Source organism: Thalassophryne amazonica, chromosome 15 (genome assembly GCF_902500255.1).
Source record: "Thalassophryne amazonica chromosome 15, fThaAma1.1, whole genome shotgun sequence".
NCBI classification, from domain to species: domain Eukaryota; kingdom Metazoa; phylum Chordata; class Actinopteri; order Batrachoidiformes; family Batrachoididae; genus Thalassophryne; species Thalassophryne amazonica.
In genome coordinates, this window is record NC_047117.1 from 96,424,786 (window position 1) to 96,443,604 (window position 18,819).

The 18,819-nt window shown below is 41.8% G+C and overlaps 1 protein-coding gene across 3 annotated transcripts in view; it reads left to right on the forward strand.

Annotated features, from left to right (window-relative positions):
- Nucleotides 1-5,184: 5,184 nt before the first annotated feature.
- Nucleotides 5,185-18,819, forward strand: part of zfyve27 (zinc finger, FYVE domain containing 27) — an 83,749-nt gene continuing 70,114 nt past the window's right edge. For all 3 annotated transcript variants that reach the window (XM_034188326.1, XM_034188328.1, XM_034188327.1), the window contains exon 1: nucleotides 5,185-5,293. The gene's annotated coding sequence lies outside the window, so the exon portion shown is untranslated. The remainder of the gene's footprint in view (nucleotides 5,294-18,819) is intronic.

Consider the following 18,819-nt stretch of genomic DNA (forward strand, 5'->3'; position numbering starts at 1 on the left):
ATTACAAAATCTCGTTTAACAGTGGAATGTCCGGATAAACTGCTGATCCTGACCTCTTCTGAAACTTCTCTGCTCTCTCATGACGTCCTGGGTCAACAGAGGCTTAAATTTGGAAGTTTTCAGCTCGAAACAGGCTGACGATGGCGGCTCGGGGCACTGCACACCGTGGGCTGTCCTTAAAGCGATAGTAACACTCCATAATCTCTCATCAGCCATTCAAATTTTCACTGAAAACCATATGAATTTCTCGAATGGTGTCCACTTGGATGTGTCTCACAGTTTCTGAAAAAATTTTGATCAAGCAAAGCGGCAGTCTCTTAGCAAGTTCTCAGACAAAGGAATTCCGACGGGAGGGGTGGACCAGTGCTCACTCAAAGCCTGCCCACAGGCGAATGACGCAACCGACAGGCGTGAAAAAAATTCATGCATGCACACGAGGGTTCAAGGTTGGCTGATGTAATCACACATGATTCAAATCCATATCGTTTTTGAAAAAAATAAAAAGGTACGATACTTTTCTCACAGACCTCGTACCTTCTGGCAAATTGTAACTGAACTTTCAGGTCTTGGTTTTAAGAAAATCCTCCTCTAAACATTTAATCATGAAGCTGCATAAGTGGGAATACAAAATATCCTATATAAAATCAACAATCATGATAATAACAATATTAAAGCACAAAGAGCTTTGGTATCAGATCAGAAAAGTATTGGTATCGGCAGATATCCAAATTCAGGTATCGGGATCGGATCAGAAGAAAAGAAAGAAAGAAAAGCTTATGACTGGGTGCCAAGAGAGTTGGACCAGCACATCAGTGCCATCATCGGTGAGACTGCATTCTCATTTAGGCTATGGGAAAATCTAAATCATACAGACCTGGGCCCAGAGGTAGCGATTCCAATGGAGTGAGTTAGATGAGGTGGTGGAGAGTGTGCCCAAGGACGAAAGAGTGGTGATAGGAGCAGACTTCAACGGGCATGTTGGTGAAGGGAACAGAGGTGATGAGGAAGTAATGGGTAGATATGGTGTCAAGGATAGGAATGGGGAAGGACAGATGGTAGTTAATTTTGCAAAAAGAATGGAAATGGCTGGGGTGAATACCTACTTTAAGAAAAGGGAGGAGCACAGGGTAACATATACTCAACAAAAATATAAACGCAACACTTTTGGTTTTGCTCCCATTTTGTATGAGATGAACTCAAAGATCTAAAACTTCTTCCACATACACAATATCACCATTTCCCTCAAATATTGTTCACAAACCAGTCAAAATCTGTGATAGTGAGCACTTCTCCTTTGCTGAGATAATCCATCCCACCTCACAGGTGTGCCATACGAAGATGCTGATTAGACACCATGATTAGTGCACAGGTGTGCCTTAGACTGCCCACAATAAAAGGCCACTCTGAAAGGTGCAGTTTTGTTTTATTTGGGGGGGGATACCAGTCAGTATCTGGTGTGACCACCATATGCCTCATGCAGTGCAACACATCTCCTTCGCATCATCCGTGAAGAGAACACCTCTCCAACGTGCCAAACACCAGCGAATGTGAGCATTTGCCCACTCAAGTCGGTTACGACGACGAACTGGAGTCAGGTCGAGACCCCGATGAGGACCACGAGCATGCAGATGAGCTTCCCTGAGACGGTTTCTGACAGTTTGTGCAGAAATTCTTTGGTTATGCAAACCGATTGTTTCAGCAGCTGTCCGAGTGGCTGGTCTCAGACGATCTTGGAGGTGAACATGCTGGATGTGGAGGTCCTGGGCTGGTGTGGTTACATGTGGTCTGCGGTTGTGAGGCTGGTTGGATGTACTGCCAAATTCTCTGAAACGCCTTTGGAGATGGCTCATGGTAGAGAAATGAACATTCAATACACGAGCAACAGCTCTGGTTGACATTCCTGCTGTCAGCATGCCAATTGCACGCTCCCTCAAATCTTGCGACATCTGTGGCATTGTGCTGTGTGATAAAACTGCAGCTTTCAGAGTGGCCTTTTATTGTGGGCAGTCTAAGGCACACCTGTGCACTAATCATGGTGTCTAATCAGCATCTTGGTATGGCACACCTGTGAGGTGGGATGGATTATCTCAGCAAAGGAGAAGTGCTCACTATCACAGATTTAGACTGGTTTGTGAACAATATTTGAGGGAAATGGTGATATTGTGTATGTGGAAAAAGTTTTAGATCTTTGAGTTCATCTCATACAAAATGGGAGCAAAACCAAAAGTGTTGTGTTTATATTTTTGTTGAGTGTATAAGAGTGGAGGAAGGTGCACACAGGTGGACTACATTCTTTATAGGAGATGCAAGCTAAAATAAATCACAGACTGTAAGGTGGTAGCAGGAGAGAGTGTCGTTAGACAGCATAGGATGGTTGTTTGTAGGATGACTTTAGAGGTAGAGAAGAAGAGAGTGAGAGCTCAACAAAGGATCAGATGGTGGAAGCTGAAGGAGGAAGACTGTTGTGTGAAATTTAGCGAGTGGGTGAGAGAAGCACTGGTTGGAGGGGAAGCAATTTTGGACAACTGGAAAAGTACTGCAGATGTGGTGAGGGAGACAGCTAGGACAGTACTGGGTATGACATCTGGACAGTGGAAGGAAGACAAGGAGACTTGGTGGTGGAATGAAGAGGTCCAGGAAAGCATAAGGAGAAAGAGGTTGGTGAAAATGTTTTGGGATAGTCGGAGAGATGAAGAAAGTAGACAGGAGTACAAGGAGATGCGGCGTAAGGTGAAAAGAGAAGTGGCAAAAGCAAAGGAAAAGGCATATTGCGAGCTGTACAAGAAGTTGAATAGTAAGGAAGAAGAAAAGGACTTGTATCGATTGGCCAGACAAAGGGACAAAGCTGTAAAGGATGTGCAGCAGGTTAGGGTGGTAAAAGATGCACATGGTAATGTGCTGACAAATGAGGAGTGTGTGCTGAGAAGGTGGAGGGAATATTTTGAAGAGCTGATGAATAAAGAAAATGAGCGAGAGAAAAGGCTGGATGATGTGGTGAGAGTAAATCAGGAAGTACAAGAGATTAGAAGGAAGAAGTGAGGTCTGCTATGAAGAGGATGAAGAGTGGAAAGGCAGCTGGTCCAGATGACATTCCAGTGGAGGCATGGAAATGTCTAGGAGAGATGGCAGTAGAGTTTCTAACCAGATTGTTTAATAAAATCTTGGAAAGTGAGAGGATGCCTGAGGAGTGGAGACGAAGTGTGCTGGTTCCTATTTTCAAGAACAAGGGTGATGTGCAGAGCTGCAGTAACTACAGAGGCATAAAGCTGATCAGCCACAGCATGAAGTTATGGGAAAGAGTAGTAGAAGCTAGGCTTAGAAAACAGGTGAAGATCTGTGAGCAGCAATATGGTTTCATAACGAGAAAGAGCACTACAGATGCAATGTTTGCTCTGAGAATACTGTTGGAGAAATACAGAGAAGGCCAGAAAGAGTTACATTGTGTGTTTGTGGACTTAGAAAAAGCTTATGATAGGGTGCCAAGAGAAGAGCTGTGGTATTGTATGAGGAAGTCTGGAGTGGCAGAGAAGTATGTTAGGGTAGTGCAGGACATGTACAAGAATAGTGTGACAGCGGTGAGATGCGCAGTCGGAATGACAGACTCATTCAAGGTGGAGGTGGGATTACTCCAAGGATCAGCTCTGAGTCCTTTCTTGTTTGCAGTGGTGATGGACAGGTTGACGGATGAGATCAGACAGGAGTCCCCATGGACTATGATGTTTGCAGATGACATTGTGATCTGTAGTGAGAGTACAGAGCAAGTTGAGTCTAGTCTGGAGAGGGGGAGATATGCTTTGGAGAGAAGGGGAATGAAAGTCAGTAGAAGCAAGACTGAGTACATGTCTGTGAATGAGAGGGAGCCCAGTGGAACAGTGCAGTTACAAGGAGTAGAAGTGGTGAAAGTAGATGAGTTTAAATATTTGGGGTCAACTGTTCAAAGTAATGGAGAGTGTAGTAAAGAGGTGAAGAAGAGAGTGCAGGCAGGGTGGAGTGGGTGGAGAAAGGTGGCAGGAGTGATTTGTGACCGAAGAATATCAGCAAGAGTGAAGGGGAAAGTTTACAAGACAGTAGTGAGACCAGCTATGTTGGACAGATTAGAGACGGTGGCACTAACAATGAACAAACAGTGATACACTTGGGGAGGTGATGGTCTAGTGGTTAAACGTTGGGCTTCAGACCAGAGGAACCTCGGTTCAAACCCCAACCAGACTGGAGAATCACTATGGGCCCTTGGGCAAGGTCCTTATTCCCTTAGTTGCTCTGGTGTGTAGTGTATGGCAGCACCCTGGCATCAGTGTGTGAATGGGTGAATGTGAGGTATCATTGTAAAGTGGTTCGAGCTTCTGCTGCAGATGGAAAAGTGCTATATAAATGCAGTCCAATTACCGTTACTTGCTACCCTCTGCTCCCGGTATGTTCTCTCTGCGCAGTAAGTACCTGGAGATATCGTACAAGTGCGTTAAGTAGGTTATTGTCATGTCCAATATTGTATTTTAATGACCTTCACATAAGGAGACAACGCAACTAATGTGACATGTCGGCACTGAAATGTACGTAAGAGTACTCCCAAGTGTTCATAGGATGTGCTTCCCGGATAGAAAAACATTCATGAATGAGACAATCTTTGTAAAGACTTAGGAACAAATATGTTCTCAAGAACGGTTCGTGAATGAGGCCCATTGTGTTCTGTAGTGAGTCTAGCCTGGAAAGGTGGAGATATGCTCTGGAGAGCAGGGGAATAAAAGTCAGACAGAGGACATGTGTGTCGGTGGGAGGGAGCCCAGTGGAATCAGTGTGGTTACAAGGAGTAAGTGGTGAAAGTAGATGAGTTTAAATATTTGGGGTCAACTGTTCAAAGTAATGGAGAGTGTGGTAGAGAGGTGAAGAAGAGAGTGCAGGCAGGGTGGAGTGGGTGGAGAAAGGTGGCAGGAGGGATTTGTGACCGAAGAATATCAGCAAGAGTGAAGGAGAAAGTTTACAAGACAGTAGTGAGACCAGCTATGTTGGACGGCTTAGTTTAATGCTGAGCATTTGAGCTAATGGAGCAAAATAAACTGAATTTTAACTCGCCCTTTTATGATATACGAAGGGAGTAGCAAGATGGCGGTCCACGGTTGTCTTGGTTGAGTGATCCAGAGTTTTTGCGCAGTTTGCTTTAGCTAGCACGGTTAGCCTCGTTTGTGTCAGCTGTGACGTCATGCTGATTCCGGACGGCAGACTGGGCCGGTACCGACCGGACCGGCTGGTTCTTTGTTGGTAGTCCGAGCCGCCTTTAGCTTGAGCGGAAGCGTCGGTGAGTGCGGAAACGTTTCAAAGTCAACTCGTCTTATTTCATCTCTGTTTTGTCGATAAAAACGTCTTTATTTTGTGACAAAAGAAATTAGCGTTAACACAAACCGTCTTTCCGGCAGGACAGTGTTAGGTCAAAACATTTCAAACGTCAGCGTTAGACGGACAAAAATATAAAATACCAAGACAGATTTATTGGTTTTAGTACTTTTAGTAGAATAAAGCCCGTCTGATACTAAATACAGACGGTTGTCCAGTTCCGGATCACCTTTTTTTAAAGTCCTGCTATACGGAGCCATAATACAACTGAATGTCCTTTATTGTGTATTGTTGTATTGTGTATTTGGATGCTATTTAGCTGAAAAAGTCTGGGTGGAGTGTGAAGCCACATTATGTGTGGTACAAACATTTTCCAGAAATGGATCACTTTTGCCCGGTTCTGGATCAAGAAATCATACTTATTAAATGAGAATTTACTTCGTTTTGAAAGGCGCCGTTACACGTTTTTACGAGCAAAAAATAAAGTGTGGAGGTGAGATTTCTCCCGAGTTAAAAAGTAAAAGCCCCCACATTCATGTCCATTCGTGATGTTGAGATGAGCCCCAAAGTCCACATGGATCACAAGTACAGACACGAGGCTGCTGCTTCAGTGATCCACAACCGGCACATTTTCACGTCAGAGATAAACAGCAAGACATAACACACTGACATTTTCTACCCAAATAAGTAAGTATTTTCCCACTCTAGAAACAAAAACACTGAATGGCTAACTCACCTTTGCAACATTTTAGAGATCGTTACTTTAAAACTTGCAGGAATGAGAAAAAGCGCGCACACCGCAGACACCGAGATGTTTTGATTCCTCTGCTGATCACAAGGACGGCTGGATCCGGTCGAGCTTGTGGTTGTTTGTAGACAAAACATCAGTCTTTCCATTGGTACCAAGTATTAGCTTATTCGCGCTGATTACGAGAAACACCGGCACAAAAACTACAGCAGGGAACTGAGCAAGTGACTGTATGAGATGCCAAACAAACTTGGCTTTAAAAATCTGAATTTAGACTCTTGTAAGCACATGATGTCAGTTTGGTGTCATATGCTTTTGTTAGTTGGAATGTTTTATATTTTTCTGTCAGATGTGAAATGGAAATTAATGACATGACCACTGTAAATGTCACGTAACAGCAACTAGAAAAACAGGGTGACAACTACTATCAGCTGATATACACACACACATATATATATATATATATATATATATATATATATATATATATATATATATATATACGAGGTCTGTTAGAAAAGTATCGGACCTTTTATTTTTTTCAAAAACGATATGGATTTGAATCACGTGTAATTGCATCAGCCAAGCTTGAACCCTCGTGCGCATGCATGAGTTTTTTCACGCCTGTCGGTTGCGTCATTCACCTGTAAGCAGGGCTTACCGAACAGCCCTGACGGCAACCTCTTTCTAATTTGATAATATTAGACAAACTTCCATTGACCTTAACCCTTGCGATGGGATTTGTGTATAACATCTGGATGGTCCTAATACAATTTTCATGAAAGTTAAACGTCTTCATTACTCTAAATAGGAATTCCCACCTTACTGAGTCGAATGCCTTTTCTGCGTCCATTCCCATTATTAATGCTTGTACCTTGTTTTCAGTGATATGTTGCATAATATGCAGTGTTCTGCGAATACTGTCATGAGTTTGTCTACACTTTATAAATCCTGTTTGGTCTAAACTTAGAATATCTGGTAGAATTTTTTCAGTACGCCTTGCTAGAATAGCTGTGAATAGTCTATAGTCAATATTAAGTACACTTATCGGTCTATAGCTAGAACAATCTGTTGCATCCTTGCTTTCTTTTGCAATTACGGTAATGATTGCTTCCCTCCAAGAATCAGGAATAGCGCCTCCTTTTATTATCCAATTAAAAGTCCTATGTAATAAAGGGGTCAAGGTTTTTCTAAAAGTTTTATACCATTCTGATATATATCTGTCAGCCCCTGGGCTTTTATTGTTTTTGAGTTTAGAAATTTCTGCATTTATTTCTTGCATTGTTATTTCTGATATCAATGAGTTATTTTGTTCTTCTGTTATTTGTGGTAGATCTAGGCCATTTAAGAAAACATCAGTTTGGGATTCATTGTTATTATGTGCCTGGGAATACAGTCTATCATAATAAGATTCAAAACATTTATGAATTTGATCCGTCTTGTACACCACAGAATTAGTTTGTGGGTCTTGTATTTTATAAATGCTTCCCAATGTTTGCTGCTTTTTAAGCCTATATGCCTGTAATTTTGCACACTTACTCGCAGCCTCATAATACCTCTGTTTTGTGTATATAATTTTTTCCTGGATTTCTTGCATCAAAATGTCATTGATCTCTGCTTTTTTCTTTTTGATTTCAGCCAATATCTTCCTATCATTTGACTTTTTATGTTCTTTCTCCAGTCTTTTCAAATCAGTTTGTTAAGTTTTAAGTCTTTCCTGTTTAATTTTTTTCCTATATGCAGATCTAGCTATCAATTTCCCTCTCATAACCGCTTAGCATGCATCCCACAATATTGACGGAGATACTTCTCCATTATCATTTTGTTCAACATATTCACCAATCTCTTTTTCAATTTCATCTTTCATTTGACTGATAAGCAGGCTTGAGTTCAGTCTCCAAATTGTTTTTTCACTTCTCTTTCCATGGTTATCTTTATATATACTGGACAGTGATCAGAGAAGTCCCTCACTCCAAAATCACAGCTTTTTATTTTATACCGATCCCTGGCATATATTAAAAAATAATCAATCCTAGAGTACATAGAGTGTGGCGCCGAGAAATAGGTATAATCTCTGATAGAGGGGTTAAGTTCCCTCCAAATACCCAAAATTCCCAGTTGTGATATAATTTTTCTGATATTTTTGCCTATACTATTTTTCTTCTCTGCTTTCCCTGATGAGTCCAGTTGTGGGTTAAGCCTCTGGTTAAGACACCAGTTCACCCTCCAATCTGCCAATCACTAAAATATACCAGCCCTCTTTGTCTTTAATCACCTTAGCCATGTCAAAACTAATTTTGTTTAAAATCAGTACAGAGACCCCTCTTCTATGGCTTGATTTATAAGATGATGAAAACTCCTGATTGTACCCATTCCTCTTTAGCTTTTCATGTTCTTTGTCTGTCAGATGGGTCTCCTGTAAGAAAAGTACTCCCGCTCCCTCTTTTTTCCATTTTATTTATTACTTTGCTCCTTTTGATTGGGCTACGCAGCCCATTAACGTTATAAGAGGCTACTTTCAATAGATTACTTTGTGATGTCATTTACCTTAGAATATTGTGTATTATCTGTATTTCCACCCCATATGCTACAACAAACAAACATACTTTGTGAACCAACAGTAGAACGAAAATCAAAAAGAACACAGATGACTTCCAAACCTGAGGTTATATAGTCTTTAACCCTTTCCAAGCTAAAAACCAGCTCTGAGGGATAGCCCCTGGCTAGTAGGGGGCCCTCGTGACCTTTTTCGACCCTGTCCTTCAGTCTCATCTTAAAGAAATCAATTCCCTGAGTAGTCTCAAAGAAGTAAAATTGGTTACCTGAGATTGTTTAGGCTTATTCTTGGAGTACCTCTGTTGTTCTTCTAAAAGCCTGTTGCTTCTCCTTGTATCCCTGTACGGAGGAATGAGTCTGGTCCTGGCTGCCTGCTCTGTGAAATGAGTGCCACATTCGTCGCTGAATCTTCTCCATTCGGTCTTCTGCTGGTTTGACAACGTGTACCGAAAAACCTCTGTTCACCATGTCTTTGGTCGCCTCTGCTGCGGAGTTGTACAAGTGAGTTTCTCCCTCGTAGAAAACATGAAACTTTGCCGGAAAGGGTGTCTGGAACCTGATTTTATTCTCTCTTAAAACTCTCTTTGCCTCTGCATATTCCTTTCTTTTCTTCATCACTTCAGGTGTGTCATCGTGATCAACATACACTCTTTGTCCTTCTAAGAGAAAACCTTTCTTCTCCCAAGCCTTTTTGATGATGTCCTCTTTGCACTTGTGGCTTGAAAATTTCACTACTATCGATCTTGGTGGTGCGTCATTGGGTGGGCGGGGTCCCAGCGATCTGTGGGCTCTCTCCACACTGAGCTGATATGTGAGCGGCAGGTCAAGCTTTTCTCTCAATAGCTGCTCCACAAAAGCACTCATTGACTCTGCTCCATTTTCAGCCCCTTCTTTGACTCCATGCGCCCTCCCTTCTTGATCGATTTGTCTCTCCTCCAGCTTTCTGTGAAGTTTGATGAGCTCACATGTTACTTCCTCAATGCTTAATACACGTGTCCCCACTTCTTTTTTCCGCTTCGTCAGTCCTGCCATTCGTCAGTTTAAGGTCTTCCCTGATGCCGGTAAGACCCTCTGTTGTCTCACGTCTGAACTCTCTTATCTCCCGCAAAATCACGTCCAAATCTGACATTTTCTCCGGTACTTGCTCTTTCTCAGGTGGTAGCTCCCCCGTTAGCGTTAGCTCCGACGTTAGCTTAACTTGCTTGTGGTCTTCGTCTCTGCGTAGTTTGGTGTTCCCAAATTATCTTCAAGTATTATCTTCAAGTCCTCTGCATTTATCTCAGGTTTTGTGCATATGGGGCATTTTCTCAGCTTTTATCGGGGAGCTGCTTTCCTATGATGTCGCCATGTTCAACCCTGACCCGGAAGTCCGTAATGTTCTATTTTCAGGGTTACCGCAGTCCAGCGTCAGGGGTCTTCAGCTGGTTCAGAACGCTACCGCCATATTTTTGACACGTAGTAGAAGGTCTGAACATATCACACCCATTTTGGCATCTTTGCACTGGCTCCTTGTCTCTGTGAGAGCAGATTTTAAGGTTTTGTTATTGACTTATAAGTTTGTTCATGGACTGGCACCATCTTATCTGGCTGAGCTGGTGGAATTTTACATGCCGGTCTGGGATTTGCGGTCACAGGATGCGGGACTTCTCTGTGTTCCCAGGGTGAAGAAGAAGTCAGCAGGTCAGAGAGCCTTTTTGCATCGTGCACCCGGTCTGTGGAACAGTCTTCCTGCGACCGTGAGGCAGTCTGAGTCCGTGGACATTTTTAAGTCAAGACTGAAAACCTATTTTTTTTCCCCTCTTTCTTATGAATAGTTTTTATTTTTTATCTGTTTTATTCTTTTACTTCTGTTTTTAATTATGTATTTGAAATTTTTTTAAATTCATTTTTAATTATTTATTTAAATTTTATGTTGAATTGTTTTATGTAAGGCACCTTGAGATGGGTTTTGCTGTGATTTGGCACATTATAAGCTAATTAAATTGACATTGAGGTCACTGGGGCCCTTAGGTTGAAAGCATACGTGTGCAAACACACACACACACACACACACACACACACACACACACACACACACACACACACACACACACACACACACACACACACACACACAGTCAGCCTTATCTATTAGATCACGATCAGCTCACTGGAGCCCTTATTTTCACAGTTCACATTGTACTCAGGTCAAATAGCAGCATCACACTTTACTTGCTACATAGTAGCGGCTGGCTAGGGTGCACTTTAATTGCAATCAACTTTTGTGTCGTCATTCACTTGAGTCTCATGAATGTCACAAATTGCTTTATGGAAATTAATGATAACATGTACACAATGCAATGCATCTTACTACACCTTAACTAACTTCACATGATATATACAGTGACATGGATAAAATTCTTCTCTATTACCTGTGCGTAGAATGGGTAACTCAGCTAGTGTGTTTTTATATATATATATATATATATATACACACACACAGTGGTGGGCACAGTTCTGCTAACCGCTAATCCGTGAAGCTAACTTTTTCATTAGTGGATTAGCTTTTCAGCTAACTTTGAAAACCATCAGCAGACCAATTAGCTTCTGCTAAATTTAGTTCCGCTAACTTTCAGTCCGCTAACATTTTTTTGCTGGTAAAGTGAATAAAGTTTAACGGTCAAAAATGTTTGTAAATCATACATGTTAGTTCCTGTCAGGCGTTAGGGTTAAGGGGAATTTCAGATTATAATCTTTCTGATAAAGACTGCATAAAAAAGTATTTCTATCATGTGGCTCAGGTACAATAGAAGATGTAGCATCTTTTCCATGAGAAAAATGTTCACAGTTTATTTGAATGTTAGATTTAGATCATTTTGATGCACAGCTGAAGCACATGTGAGATAATTTGGTATTTGTTTATTACAAAGTGCTGCATTATATTTCTTTGAGAAAACAGACTTTTTAATTACTCATTTTATAATTCCAATATGAAATAATTTGAAATGCAATGTACTTTTTATTTATAAATCACGGTTTGATTTGAATATTTTTTTTCTGCTTGTACACGTAGATGTATATTATATTTGTGGACAACAAATACTTGTGAGATTTAAGCAGAAACGTTAAAAAAGGTTTAAAAATAAGAGTCGCAAGATAAGTGGTGCAAAAGGCCTTCTTGCCGAAGACCATTGAATTGGAATGCAACCCCCCAAAAATGCTGTGCGTTAAAATCCAAGGCCCCCAGTCGGAACAAATCATAATCAGCACCCCCCACCCCCCTCCGAAGCTCAGTGTTACCCTCTCTTACATCTGCCCAAAATCTGATGTTTGAAACAATATACTCCAATAGAACATTTTTTTTTTTTAGACTTTGAAAGCTTGTATCTGGTGAATTCTGGAGGGGCTTCAACTAAAATTTCTCCAGATTTGAAATCACCCCCCACCCTTAAATTCTGTGAAATCAATTCCCCCCCAAATGTCATGATTTGAAACCAGTCCACAATTCCCACCCCCTCCAATGAATAATGACCTCTCCCTTCATGTCTTAAACAGTTAAGAGATGATGTATTATTTGTAGAAGCACAGGGCCTTAGAGATAAAGTGAGAAGCTCAGTCATTCGTGAGGGGCTCGGAGTAGAGTCGCTGCTCTTTCACGTTGAAAGGAGCCAGCTGCTGTGGTTTGGGGCCTCCCTAGGGAGGTGTTCCAGGCACATCCATCTGGGAAGAGACCCCGGGGAAGACCCAGGACTAGGTGGAGAGATTATATCTCCACACTGGCCTGGGAACGCCTCGGGATCCTCCAGTTGGAGGTTGTCAATGTGGCCTGGGAAAGGGAAGTCTGGGGTCCCCTGCTGGAGCTCTTGCCCTCATGACCTGATCCCGGAAAAGCAGTTGAAGATCTGTGATGCACAGGACCTACAGTTTGACATTAATAACTTACTGAAAGCTTTTGTAACTTTAGGATAGATCAATAATTTTTTCTGCCCACTATCATCGTTGTGGCATTTTGGAACTGGCTTCCATGCCTTGTTTATCAGTCTTTGCGGTGTATATATACTCAAAGTTCTATCTGAAATTTAGGTAACTATTGATTTTAGGCCTCCTACTGGCTCCTGTCGGTGTTTCATCACACCCGCCGTACTGCGGATGCAGCGCAAGGGTTAACCTAAGGGCTAGGAAGTGGAGATGCAACCTTCGGTCCTGACGAGGAATGTTAACTCACTGCCCAATAAGTGTCATGAGTCAGAGGTACTTGTGAGCAACCAGCGACAGTACCGGGAGTGTAGGCTGATGTGTTTCATTGAGACCTGGCTAAATAACAACATGCCGGACTCACGCAGATGCACCTGGCTTCTTGGCTGTGCGAGCTGACACAGATGCAGCAGCGAGTAAAAAGAGTAACCGGGGGGAGACACTGATTCTGTATGTCAACAACAGACCAGATGGTGGAACTCTCGACACAGGATATAGAACTGCTGGCTGTCGGTCCGAGACCATATTATATGCCGAGCGAGTTCTCACACGTGATCGCCATTACTGCTTACTTTGCACCAGCAGTAAGTGTGACATCATCCATGGGACTGTCGCTGGACTTCAGACTGAGCATCCAGAGGCACTTATGGCAGAGGTGTGGGATTTTAATCCTGTCACTCTCAGCTCCCTTCTGCCTGGGTTTGTGCAGTATGTGGACTGTTCCACACGACAGGATAAGGTGTTAGATCTGTTTTGTGCAAATGTTCAGGAGGCTTACAGGGCTATGCCTCTACCACCACTTGGTAGATCAGATCACAGTTTGTTTTTTTACAGCCCACATCCTGCTGCACCTCGCTCCTTTCATTCATTTCATCTATATAGCACCAAATCACAAAAAGTTGCCTCAAGGTGCTTCACACAAGTAAGGTCTAACCTTACCAACCCTTAGAGCAAGCACATAGGCGACGGTGGTAAGAAAAAACTCCCTCTGATGATTTGAGGAAGAAACCTCAAGCAGGTCAGACTCAAAGGGGTGACCCTCTGGTCTGAGGGAGCGTTTTGCATGCAGAGTGGGACGTGCTGTTGGAGTCAGAGGGAAATGACATGGCCATTAACCACCTGTAAATACTGTGTGCTGCTTTTCCCATAATAAACCATGGATAACTAGTGACGTCAAGAAGTTAGCTACTGAATCAGAAAAAGCAAGCCTTTAAGGATGAAGACAAGGAGATGAGATCTGTGCAACATAAAGTGAGGAGGAGATTAAAGCAGGCGAAGCTGAATTATAAAAATCAGATGAAAAGAAACCTGCGGCAGAATAACATAAATTAAGTGTGGAAAGGGATGAGGAACATTCCTGGCCATAAGGAAAAGCTGGGCTACGGAGGGGGATTTCAATTTCATTTCAGTTTATTTTCATTTATATAGGGAATGTGGATAAAGCCAGTGACTTTAAGCAGGTTTTTAAGAGGTTTGATATGGCAGCTGGAGTTAGTCCTGCTTCGTCTGGGACAGCCTCAGCCACCCCCCCCCCCCCCACCTCCTCAGACATCCCCTGTGCACCTGGCCAGCTTCTGCTAACCCCCTTGTCTTTGACAACAGATGAGGTGAGGGCAGAGCTCAAAAGGCTGCGTTCAGGGAAAGCAGTGGGTTCAGATGGGGTATGTTCAAGAATGTTGGACTGCAGCTCAATTAGCCGAACCTCTACAGAGGCTCTTGAATCTGAGTCTGCAGATGGAGAGAGTCCTGGTGAGTTGGAAAACATCTCGTCTTGTACCAATGCCCAAAATCAGGCGTCCAGTGGAGATAAAAGACAACAGGCCAGTAGCATTGACATCACACATTATGAAATCCCTGGAAAGGCTTCTCCTGCATTACATAAGGTAACACAGGAATTAGATTCTCTTCAGTTTGCATACCAGGAACATATGGGCGTGCAGGACGCTGTGGTCTGTGTGCTGTACCAGGTTCATGCCTACTTGCTGAGAGAGAAGATTGAACTTAAGTTCTTGGCTTATTTACTATCTCACATCAAGACCACATTTTGTGAGTTTGGGGTCTGGTGTTTCAGACACATTGGAGAGTACCATGGGACCCACAGGGGCCCCACTATTTCTGCTCCATTCCTGTTCCCACTATAAGATAAGATAAGACTTTATTGATGTCACAGAGGAGAAATTCACGTTACTTCAGCTCTTAAAAAAAAAAAAAAACCCAAGATGGGTGCAAGAAAATGTTCATCAAACAACATGTGCAAGGATAAGCAATAATAATAATAATAATACTTGTAACAGTACAATAAAATAAGAAAATGAGGAAGAAATAGTGTGTGTGTGTGTGTGTGTGTATATATATATATGTGTGTATATATATATATATATATATATATATATATATATGTGTATATATATATATATATATATATATATATATGTGTATATATATATATATATATATATAAACATGATTGGGATTGAAAAATAGATAGGACCATCTTATTTACAATATGTGAAGTAGAATTTAGATGTAGCAAGGTGACATTAGTGCAGGGATTTGTAAATGAGTTGTTATTGCACATGATTTATGGACATATTAATAATATTGCACGTGATTTGTGGACATATTGGCTTGCCTCTACTGGTGGTTGGCTCTCACTGCGGTATTGTATCACTTCCTGTTCCGGAGAACAGCGGTGTTTTGCTGTATCTGTTAGCTGTTTAATCTGCGCAGTTAGATTGATCTAGTTACCTAGATAACAATTTGTTTCACAGTGTAATCTTTACGTGCCTTAACTAAAGCACTCCCTCTGCTGAATCACCTCTAAATTATTTACACATTATTTACTTTGCGTGTTTTTAGGAATCCGCTAGCTTAGCGCAGCTACTAGCTCTTAGCCGATTTAGCATGGCGGCTTCTCCTGTCTCTCCCCCACTTTTCTGCTCTGGGTGTGAAATGTTTAGTTATTCCTCGGCCTCCTTTAGCAGTAACGATACTTGTAATAAGTGTAGCTTGTTAGTAGCTCTGGAGGCCAGGCTGGGCGAATTGGAAACTCAGCTCCGCACCGTGGAAAATCCTACAGCTAGCCAGGCCCCTGTAGTCGGTGCGGACCAAGGTAGCTTAGACGCCGTTAGTTCCCTTCCAGCAGATCCCGAGCAGCCGGGAAAGCAGGCCGACTGGGTGACTGTGAGGAGGAAGCGTAGCCCTAAACAGAAGCCCCGTGTACACCGCCAACCCGTTCACATTTCTAACCGTTTTTCCCCACTTGGCGACACACCCGCCGAGGATCAAACTCTGGTTATTGGCGACTCTGTTTTGAGAAATGTGAAGTTAGCGACACCAGCAACCATAGTCAATTGTCTTCCGGGGGCCAGAGCAGGTGACATTGAAGGAAATTTGATACTGCTGGCTAAGGCTAAGCGTAAATGTGGTAAGATTGTAATTCACGTCGGCAGTAATGACACCCGGTTACGCCAATCGGAGGTCACTAAAATTAACATTGAATCCGTGTGTAACTTTGCAAAAACAATGTCGGACTCTGTAGTTTTCTCTGGGCCCCTCCCCAATTGGACCGGGAGTGACACGTTTAGCCGCATGTTCTCCTTGAATTGCTGGCTGTCTGAGTGGTGTCCAAAAAATGAGGTGGGCTTCATAGATAATTGGCAAAGCTTCTGGGGAAAACCTGGTCTTGTTAGGAGAGACGGCATCCATCCCACTTTGGATGGAGCAGCTCTCATTTCTAGACATCTGGCCAATTTTCTTAAATCCTCCAAACCGTGACTATCCTGGGTTGGGACCAGGAAGCAGAGTTGTAGTCTTACACACCTCTCTGCAGCTTCTCTCCCCCTGCCATCCCCTCATTACCCCATCCCCGTAGAGACGGTGCCTGCTCCCAGACCACCAATAACCAGTAAAAATCTATTTAAGCATAAAAATTCAAAAAGAAAAAATAATATAACACCTTCAACTGCACCACAGACTAAAACAGTTAAATGTGGTCTATTAAACATTAGATCTCTGAAAGCTTGACTCTTAGTCTTGTCCATCCAAATTGGAAGTCCCAAAAACCAGTTTTATTTATTATCTATCATCCACCTGGTCATTACTGTGAGTTTCTCTGTGAATTTTCAGACCTTTTGTCTGACTTAGTGCTTAGCTCAGATAAGATAATTATAGTGGGCGATTTTAACATCCACACAGATGCTGAGAATGACAGCCTCAACACTGCATTTAATCTATTATTAGACTCAATTGGCTTTGCTCAAAATGTAAATGAGTCCACCCACCACTTTAATCATATCTTAGATCTTGTTCTGACTTATGGTATGGAAATTGAAGACTTAACAGTATTCCCTGAAAACTCCCTTCTGTCTGATCATTTCTTAATAACATTTACATTTACTCTGATGGACTACCCAGCAGTGGGGAATAAGTTTCATTACACTAGAAGTCTTTCAGAAAGCGCTGTAACTAGCTTTAAGGATATGATTCCTTCTTTATGTTCTCTAATGCTATATACCAACACAGGGCAGAGTAGCTACCTAAATTCTGTAAGTGAGATGGAGTATCTCGTCAATAGTTTTACATCCTCATTGAAGACAACTTTGGATGCTGTAGCTCCTCTGAAAAAGAGAGCTTTAAATCAGAAGTGCCTGACTCCATGGTATAACTCACAAACTCGCAGCTTAAAGCAGATAACCCGTAAGTTGGAGAGGAAATGGCGTCTCACTAATTTAGAAGATCTTCACTTAGCCTGGAAAAAGAGTCTGTTGCTCTATAAAAAAGCCCTCCGTAAAGCTAGGACATCTTACTACTCATCACTAATTGAAGAAAATAAGAACAACCCCAGGTTTCTTTTCAGCACTGTAGCCAGGCTGACAAAGAGTCAGAGCTCTATTGAGCCGAGTATTCCTTTAACTTTAACTAGTAATGACTTCATGACTTTCTTTGCTAATAAAATTTTAACTATTAGAGAAAAAATTACTCATAACCATCCCAAAGACGTATCGTTATCTTTGGCTGCTTTCAGTGCTGCCGGTATTTGGTTAGACTCTTTCTCTCCGATTGTTCTGAGTTATTTTCATTAGTTACTTCCTCCAAACCATCATCATGTCTATTAGACCCCATTCCTACCAGGCTGCTCAAGGAAGCCCTACCATTAATTAATGCTTCGATCTTAAATATGATCAATCTATCTTTATTAGTTGGCTATGTACCACAGGCTTTTAAGGTGGCAGTAATTAAACCATTACTTAAAAAGCCATCACTTGACCCAGCTATCTTAGCTAATTATAGGCCAATCTCCAGCCTTCCTTTTCTCTCAGAAATTCTTGAAAGGGTAGTTGTAAAACAGCTAACTGATCATCTGCAGAGGAATGGTCTATTTGAAGAGTTTCAGTCAGGTTTTAGAATTCATCATAGTACAGAAACAGCATTAGTGAAGGTTACAAATGATCTTCTTATGGCCTCAGACAGTGGACTCATCTCTGTGCTTGTTCTGTTAGACCTCAGTGCTGCTTTTGATACTGTTGACCATAAAATTTTATTACAGAGATTAGAGCATGCCATAGGTATTAAAGGCACTGCACTGCAGTGGTTTGAATCATATTTATCTAATAGATTACAATTTGTTCATGTAAATGGGGAATCTTCTTCACAGACTAAGGTTAATTATGGAGTTCCACAAGGTTCTGTGCTAGGACCAATTTTATTCACTTTATACATGTTTCCCTTAGGCAGTATTATTAGACGGCATTGCTTAAATTTTCATTGTTACGCAGATGATACCCAGCTTTATCTATCCATGAAGCCAGAGGACACACACCAATTAGCTAAACTGCAGGATTGTCTTACAGACATAAAGACATGGATGACCTCTAATTTTCTGCTTTTAAACTCAGATAAAACTGAAGTTATTGTACTTGGCCCCACAAATCTTAGAAACATGGTGTCTAACCAGATCCTTACTCTGGATGGCATTACCCTGACCTCTAGTAATACTGTGAGAAATCTTGGAGTCATTTGTGATCAGGTCATGTCCTTCAATGCGCATATTAAACAAATATGTAGGACTGCTTTTTTCATTTGCGCAATATCTCTAAAATTAGAAAGGTCTTGTCTCAGAGTGATGCTGAAAAACTTATTCATGCATTTATTTCCTCTAGGCTGAACTATTGTAATTCATTATTATCAGGTTGTCCTAAAAGTTCCCTGAAAAGCTTTCAGTTAATTCAAAA